Below are 9,296 nucleotides of genomic sequence, written 5' to 3'. Positions count from 1 at the left end.
GAGCTCACCGCCCGCCTGGCTGTGAGGACGCTGGTCAGCACTGGCCTGAGAGGAACAAAGACCGCGGGAGACACTGGAGGAAAACAACATGAAATTTTCATGGTGTGCGAGAAAGGCCAGGTGTAATGGATCAGGGCCAAAGCCTCCCCTGCCCCCACGGCCCCGCCGCATAGATTGACTTTCTATATTTAGGCACTCACGGAGAGCATAGGTTGTGCCACACGGCACGTACACGTGCGCACAAATCCAGGGTACCCTGGCTTCTCTGTGCCAGACTGAATTATCTGTCAATCCATTCAGAATGAAGGGCTCCAAGTACATACAGTGTTAATATCTGTACATATTAGATGTCACGGCTCCAGCCTTAGATAAGGTCACACACAGAGCCAAACTCACCCCTGCAGTGTAAGCCAGGCAAGGCTTACGAGGAATGAATTTGGCTTAATGTGCCTGCCTGTAGCTATGTTTGTTTTTACAAATCTTGTTTATCCCTGGCGTAAGCATTTCCTCGTAGTGTGGAGACTTCTGCCAGGCACACGCCAATCCACCTCCAACCCACAAACTGGGGTGTCTGCTTCTTTAGCTTCTCACGGGGGTCTTCCAAGCCCCCTGATCCAAGTGCTGAAGGGCACTTGCTCATCAGACATGCTGGCTGGTGACAGCCTTCCCTCAATCCTCTCAGAGCTAAACAGCAGAGACACGTTCATAACAAATGGATGCAAAGAAAATTAGCCTTTGCTCTTTGTATAGTGTCATCTGACAAGAGTTGCAAGTGAGTTTTAGTTAAAATTTTTCAGTGGAATCTTTTTGCTCAAATTCCCTCTTTTCCATGCTGAGGAGAATTCTATTTGAGGCATAGGTAGGTGTGCTTGATGTAAAATAATATTTTAATTCTAGTAGGTCACTTAGACTTCTTCAGTAAGTGCTCAAAAAAGAACAGTTGTCTGCCTTATCTAGTAGTTATCTAACTTCCAGTTATGTGCTTTTCATGAATAGTCAAATACAGGGCTTTAAATTTATCTCTTGTAAGATTTCATACTAGTACAAATTCACTATGAAAGTGGATCAAAATTCCTGGATCATGCTTTTTTCTTTTTTTTTGCATTTTAATACATTAAATACATGCAGAAACATTTGTAGGATTCTCCTAAATGTGGAACATCCAGTAGAAACACTAGACTTGAAGAGAAAATCAGATTGTAGAGGTGTGCAATACGGTGCCATTAATTATTTAACTTAGAAACTCACATGCTGCTGGAATTTAGGTAACATTTCTGGTTATATTAAGACTTTACAGGTCGAGGAGAGCCAGTATTTTGTGAAATGGATAAAATGACACCAAAGACATTATTCTGCCATGGGATTTACTGATAAAACCTAAACCTATTACCTCTGCTCTTCAGTAAGCATAACTTGATATTAGATTTCATAAATTTAGTAGTGTTACGTGAGCATAAAATTGGGATAAACACAGATGTAATTTGCAGCTTGACTTTAAATTAATAAAATTCCCTGTCCTATAACACACAATAACCATTTTCATATCTTTAATATGTTTTCTCGTCAGTTCTTGAAGAGCTATGAGGGTAATGCTTAAAACTGAATCTTTATTTTAGCAATAGAGAGTTTGAGTCCTGAGTCCAGGCAAGGTGATTTGCCTAGGATTGCCTGTAGATTCCTTTTGAGCCATCTTTCATTCCTTTGTTCTGCCTTTGGCTTATGCCAGATCTAATTTTGCTTTCACTTAAGAATTGAATTTACTTGTAGTTAGCTCTTCAGAAAAACTTCCAAAGTGTTATCTGCTGTAAACCACAATAAATTACTAAGGACTGAAGTTTGCATACAGAAATCTGCTGATTTCAGTAGAAGTGTGGGGATGGGGAAAGGGAGCCCTGAGAGAATCACCTAGCACGCAGCTATAGCAGAAAGCCTGTACAAAGTTGCTGTCGCAGCACAGCTATACACAAAAAGGCATGAGATGTAACCTTTCTCCTGTATTGTAACCCACCCCTTCCCAGAGTGGCCGCAGTGAATTGAAAGGAAATATTGAAGCAGGCTGTGCATTCTTCAGCCGTGGGGCCGTGTGGGCTTCCTCGGGCCCTGCCCACACAAAGGCCAGCGCGGCTCTGTGGGGACCCAGCGGTCCCGGGGGGGCCCTGTGAGGGAGCTGCCATATCCCTCCATTGTGATTTCCCCTGGAAAATAGTCCCCTGCTTTACAAAAAGCCCAAAACACAATAGTGTGACTCAGCAGTTCGGACCTGCAGGCCAGCAAGCCGGCTCTGTAAAGGTGTTGTTGCTTGTGAGGGAAGGAGGGAAGATTCCAGCACTGCCTGCTTTTGGACCTCGCTTTGCTGTCAGCCTTGGGTAAAAGGTGACTTCTGTCAGTGCTGTGCTCATCTGCCAGGGGGCCGCAGACACATCAGCCTGGGAGATGCTGGAAGAATAGGCATTCAAGGAAAACTCATAGAAATCACACAATTGTCAAACCTGCCCCGGGATTTTGGAAAGCCAGCTGGCATCTCGGACTGATACCACAAATCATACGGCAGGCAGATGAGGCACCTATCTCGGCTTTGCTGTCAATAAAGTAGGTCAGACACTGGCTTGCCAGCCTCTCAGTTACCATAACAATACTATTTGTAACACACTTCGACAACAAACAAAAAGCACAAAAGCTAGAAACTACAGCTAGTAACACGCTGTGGCCATGCTTGGGGCCAGTCGCTGGTCCCCTTCCTGGGCAGGAGAGAGCAAGAGAGAGACAAATGAAAAATGAGACCAGGTAGTGGTAGAAAGCAAAGAGACTGGCAGAGCAGCAAAGCAGATGAGAGGAAGAAAAGACAAGAGGGGAGGCAGCATCAGCAAATAAGCAGAGAGGTGAAAAAGTAGCAGAAAACTTTAACAAAACAAAGGGGAAAAAGAATATGAAAGTCGATTTAACCAGAAACAGTCCCTCTGGCTAGTCCCCCTAGAAGGGGAGTGATGACTTAGGTCAGAAGAGGAGCTGTGCAGCACCAGAGGGGAGGGCAGGGTGTGAACAAACCCACTTCCCCAGGGAGTGAACAAACCAACCCAGAGTCACAAATACAGAGAGGCAGGGCGCTGCCTGCCCATCTGCTCAAAGCTTCCTCCTGTCCCTTGCCTTGCAGCCACTGAAAGGTGGGATCCACGTCTCTCAGCCACTGCCTGCCTCTGCTCACCCTGGCCTCTCCCCACTTCTACACCCTCTTCTCCTGCCGTTCCTCGGAAGCCAGCAGTGAGCCTGCTCTCCATGTGAAATGCTCAGGAGAGCTTCTATTGCCTCAAGCTTCTGCACTGTTGCCTGATTACCTTTCAACCTCCCCACTTTTGTTCCCCACTTGTTTTCCCCCTCAGTTTGCCTCTAATCAGAAGTTCTGGGCAAGATTTTAAAATCTGAGGCAATGCTCAGATGGGACTTCTGTACCCAAGGTCAGATGGACATTTGAAAAGCTGACCATTCAGGGTTTGGGACTTTTCAGTAAAGCAGTCCTTTGAACTGCTGTGCCATTTGTTCAATTGCAGACTGTTTTTAAAAGACATTATGATTGAGTCTCCCTTTTAAGAGCAGACAACTCTTGTGCTTCACTGTTTTTTGGGGATTTTTTTTTGTTTGTTACAGACCGCTCCATTTTCACTGAGCACCCCCCAACATTTTTTCTTTTTCTTTTCTTTTCTTTTCTTTTCTTTTCTTTTCTTTTCTTTTCTTTTCTTTTCTTTTCTTTTCTTTTCTTTTCTTTTCTTTTCTTTTCTTTTCTTTTCTTTTCTTTTCTTTTCTTCTTTTTTTCTTTTTTCCTGTTTCCTTTTTTCTTGTTTCCTCTTCTCTTCTCTTCTCTTCTCTTCTCTTCTCTTCTCTTCTCTTTCAAAAATAGATCATTCAAATAATTGGAAGCAAGTAATGAAAACTGGTCCAGAGAGTTTCATGTTCTATTATGAGTTTTCCACATGTGTCAATCTGCTCTGCTGCTGCAAACCCTCAGCACCAGGCAGGGAGGGAGGATGGGAATTTGAAGGAAGACAACTTCCCTTTAACAGAATGGACAAAAGTACTACTTGCCACCTGCTGGCACCTTTTGAAGGAACTCAGCATGTTTTCCCCCACAGAATTGTCCATCTACTACTGTACACCTGTAGAACCTGAAGCACAAAGCATGTGAGTGGATCCCACTGCAGTATTGTGTCTTTTGCAGAGCTGGGATGCAGGCATCTCCTCACCATTTCTCTGCCCTCTGTAGCTCTTCCTCCCCTGTCTGTCCCAGCAGTGGATGGCTTGCTGGACTTTGATGAGGTAGCCACAAAAATGAAAAAAAGATTGCAAAAAAGAAATAGCAAACACCTCTCCAGATTTAAGGAGATACTTTACTGTAGTTTTGTAAGAGGATCTCATCTATCTCTTTAATAAGTAAAGAATTTGGGTGACACAGGACCTTCTTGTCTCCAGTGGAGAACATTTTTTCCCAGGGAACCTGAAGCTCAGTTATTAAAAATGAAAATCTGTCTCAGCCTTTCAACTCTGTTCTTGGAAACACCAGCCCTTAAAAAGGGGAGAGTTAAGAAGGAGCCAAACAGAGGGACCCTTTCCAGATAAAGCTTTCCTGTGATCTTGGTATCGGGACGGACGGCGGCACTCGGCTGCAGAGAGGAGAAAAGGTGAGCTGTGTTGCTTTTTACATAGCACAGAAAATGCTGTGTTTCCTCTTCAGAATTGCTCCCCACCTGGAGTGCTGAGCTGCACATGCACAATTAAAACCCAAAGAAAACCCTTTTCCCAAAAGTGCCTTATGCAACTCCCCAGGCTGGTGTGGGAAAGGGGATTTCATGAGCATTAGAGATACTGTGATGAACTGGTGAATCGTTAGTTGCAAACATTCCTTCAGGAAAATTGTAAAGCAGCATCCTGTTCTGCCAAATTCTTTTCAGACTTGTTTTCCAGAGTTTGACATTTGTCAAGAACTGTTTGTTTTCCCCACCCATATTGTAAAGTCTGTCCATTCTAGTTGTACTGGCATTTGGAGATGATTTGCCAGGGGATTCAATGGAAGAAGAATAAGGTCCTCAGTTTTGTTAGTTCTCATAAGTATGCATTAAAATATACTGCATTTAAAATGAATACAGTGAAAACAAAAATTCAAGGCAGCAAAAGGAATTTTTTCTACAGAAAGTAGGATTTTTTTGCCTACATAGTAAACTTAAACTTTTGGGGTTTATAAAAAAAAGTTCCTAACGTGAGGAGAGCATATTAATGTCATTAACTGAAGAAAATAAAGACAAAGATCAAAAATTACTTGAAGAATATTCTCTAGGTTGTGAAACAGGGAACACCATAGATTTACATAGGAAAATGGAGGGTTGGAATTTGCAAACAAGTGTCCCTAGACAGACTCTTCATAAACATATTCTGAGCTGACTGAATATTCAATGTCCTCTAAGCCCTTAAGAAACGAAAACCTGCAATTGGAGAAAAAAAAAAAAATATTTTTCTATTCTATATTTTTAATGTTCATCTTTCTTTTCATATATTTAAATACTAACAATGTGAAGTACTCAGCAGCTTCTAACACTAGATCCTCCTTTTGAACTATTGACAGAATTAGGCAATTCTGTTTTTATATTCACTTTTACTTTCTAGTTTCAATTTTATTGCATCTAGGACTTAATGCTCCAGTGTGCTGAACACCCTGAATGGTCCTGTATTGCAACATAAACAGTCAGCACTAGGGGTCAAATCTCTCTGCTTTACCGTCACATTCAGGATAGCTGAGTGCTACTTTTCCACCATTTTCTATCCAAATATGAATGATTTTGAGGTCAAACCTCAATAAATAACACTGAATATTTACCAAAATAAATGAATTCTCTGCTGGTTCCAGCCAAAGGTCCACACAGCACAACACACAGTCTCTGGCAGTTGTTTGCCAAAACATGTGACACATGTAAATGTGATGTTCTTCTTCTGCATGATGACAACAATACAACATCTACAGGATGACAATATCTGTATGGGGATCGTGCACAATGTACTTTGTTAGGACCTGATACTGCAAGGACTTGTCTATTTGATGACCTGTGAGTAGCACTGAGAATAATGAAAAAGCTGAGAATCTCGAATCTGTGCATGTGCCCCTAGATAGGAACAATCACTGTCATTAGTTTTAAAATAAATGAAAGAAATAGATTTGGGAGTTTTTAAAGAATGTAATAAAAATGTGTCCCTTAGGTATTTTGAACTTAGAATTCCAAAAGAATTTTCCACCCTAGCTGATTTGCACTGGCACAGGTTGGTAAGGGAGGTAATGGAGTCTCCATCCCTGGAAATAGTCTAAGGGCATCTGGACGTGGCGTAGGTTTAGGTGGCCTTGCCTGAGCAGTGGGGTTGGACCAATTTTCTCAAGGGACCCCTTCTACCTCAGCAGTTTTGCAGATCTGTGATAACTGAGCTCCAAAATCAAATAGTCTCAACCAGGCAAGGAACCCTTGCAGGCAGTGAAGTGTGGTGTCAAACCCCAAGCTTACACATGACCCACCTGTGACATTTGGCAGCACCATAACTTTTCATGCAGTGAGATAAAGACCTGATTCTGCCCTGCCCTGAGTATATCTGGGGAGTCCTGAGTATAGTCAGTGCTCATTACCAGTCACAGTCAAAAATGTTCTTGATCTTACCCCTCTGAAGTCAAGTTTGTCTTTGCAAGGAGTGGATCAGGCCTTTACAGAATGAGGCTGCAACTCTGTAAAGATCAGATATAGATTTTCCTTTAATATAGCCCTTATGAAACCCCAATAGTGGAGTCAAACATCTGAGGAAGTTTATGCTGCAGGAGTTAGTCCAGAATCCAAGAAAGGAAGATGATGAAGAAGAGAAGTCATAAGAACGAGATGGGAAAAAGCAGGAAAGAGTGCACAGGAGTACAGAATTAGGAGGAAAAACACAGGCAATGGAAGAAACCCAGAGACAGGAGAAAATGCTGCTGTGTTTGGTCTCTCTTTTAATTTTTTTTTTTTTTTTCAAAAAAAGGGAAGAGAAATCTTGGGAACTTCCCCCTACATCATTAGCAGGCAGAAGAAATTCTATTCTGTGCAAAATCTCTAGAATTGGACAACTGCTTAGAGAAGATGAAAGTGTATAGCAAGTGTTTTTGAGAGGAGAAGAAAGGAGGGAGAGAAAAAAGGAAGGAAAAGAAAAGAAAAGAAAAGAAAAGAAAAGAAAAGAAAAGAAAAGAAAAGAAAAGAAAAGAAAAGAAAAGAAAAGAAAAGAAAAGAAAAGAGAGAAATTCAGACTGACTCCAGTATACAAGAGCATGTTCAGTAACACACAGAAACACAGACACCTCAAGCCTGGTTGTCAGTGTTTCCCTTAGCCCAATGTCTCTAAGGTATGGCTGAATTTGCAGGGCTGGCTGTAGAAAGGCTATATGGAAAATGCAAACTCCTGTCTTCAGTGTTTGCAGTGGGAGCCAGAGCACCTCAAGAGAGGATGAAGCATTTTCCCAATCCATAGACATTATCTGGAGAGAAAAAGTGGCCTCAGTTTTGGTTTCAGAAAAGCAAGAAGGATTAACCTTGGCAGGCTGCCTTAAACTTTGCTCCCTTCAGAAGAAAACCCCAACAGCAATATCCTCTCACTTTTATTTATAGACAGCAAGCAATCCTGTTCTCACACACACTGATTGAACTGTGCAGCACTTTCTCCTACCAGCACTGGATGCTGAACACAGGGAGCCCTTCCATCAGGACGCAGGCCAGCTTTCCCTCAGAGTCTGGCTTATGTGAGAAATACACAGGGATGGTCAAACATGAAATTCAAGACTTTTTTTCTGCCTCACACAACAATAAAGTGTGGCAGAACACATTTAGTAAAGCCACTGATATGTGTCAGGGCAGAAGACACCGTTTTCCACTCCTCTGCACTCAGACTGAGCCCCCTGAAAAATCACCCCATTGACCAAATTTTTTAAGATAACAAAATAAATAGAATCAACCCTGTATGTTTTTCTTGTTCATCCTTTGCTTTATGATCCATGAGACTACCCTTAATTTCCCTATTCCAACCATGAGAGCTACAAAAATAGAAAAATAGAAATGAAAACTGAGCTCATCAGACAAGACTACCCCCACCAAAGTCAAGTTGGCCCTGTGTGGGTTTTGGAGCCCACCCAGGCAGAGCAGCTTGCAAGGCCCGTGCCTAAGATCACAATGTACTCTGCAATTACAGCACAATGCTGACAATAGCATTTTGTCAGTAAAATAAGAAATAGTTGTGAAGACATGTGAGGAATATGTAGGGCGGATAACTAAATAAAAGAAGCAATTTTGTTCACAATTCTTTTGAACAGTAGAGCAGGCTGACAGAAGGGTTACAGGATGGTACAGTATTTCCATCCACAGATGTCACAGGGACACTGCTGCACGTGATTTAAGATTAATCTCTTGAATCAAAATGTCACCATGTACACTAATGAGCAAAAACTCTCTGGCAGAGAATCTGTCCCTTGGGCTCCTGTTCCCAGGTAAGAAGCTTGTCTCCATACTATTGTAGAAACTCTCTCAGCTGAGAGCAGTGAGGTTGGTGGTATAACTTGCCCCTGGTTCACAATTTTCCATTTCAGACTCGCTGTCTCTATCTTGGTTTCGGTCTATTTACTCGGAGCCATTTCTTAACAATGTCTAATTTCCTCAAGGAATCCCTCTGAGTCCCCTCTCTTAGAAATGCTGCCATATCTTTTTTTTTTAATCACTGAAAGGCACAAATATCCTTCCTGAGCCCTCTTACCATCCAGCCTGATTATACACATAGATTTCAGTTTCCATACATTTTCTACACAGTAGGAGTTCCCAAAATGCAGCCTCTGGGGATATAAAGTGTGGCCCCAACTGCAGCTCAATGAGATGAAAACAAAGCCGATCAGGTACTGTTCTTACTGTTAATGAGCCTAACCAGCAGGCAGTTATTACTCAGTCTGGAAGACATAAGTGGTTGGAATCATAGCACATTCATTTTTTATTTATAGTGATACACATTCAAATTAGAAGTAGCCCTCCAGCAGCTGGCATTTTGTCAGGGTCTGACCATCAGTGTGATAAAATTTGACTATCTTGATGATATAGAATGCTTTTGTTGCCTTTTGTTTTTTTTAAATATCAGTTGCCTCTTCTCCTACTTACAATTCCCTTGACTATCAAAAGTGAACAATGAGGCTTAATTACTTTAAGAACCTTATCCTCTTGTCCTTTACTGAAAATGAAAGAAAAGAGTATTTTTTCTTTCTTATTTGATGG

The sequence above is a fragment of the Agelaius tricolor genome, unplaced genomic scaffold, assembly GCF_023055355.1.
Source record: "Agelaius tricolor isolate 1412-34295 unplaced genomic scaffold, bAgeTri1.0.p SCAF_5, whole genome shotgun sequence".
Lineage (NCBI taxonomy): Eukaryota > Metazoa > Chordata > Aves > Passeriformes > Icteridae > Agelaius > Agelaius tricolor.
This window is presented reverse-complemented; position numbering follows the sequence as displayed.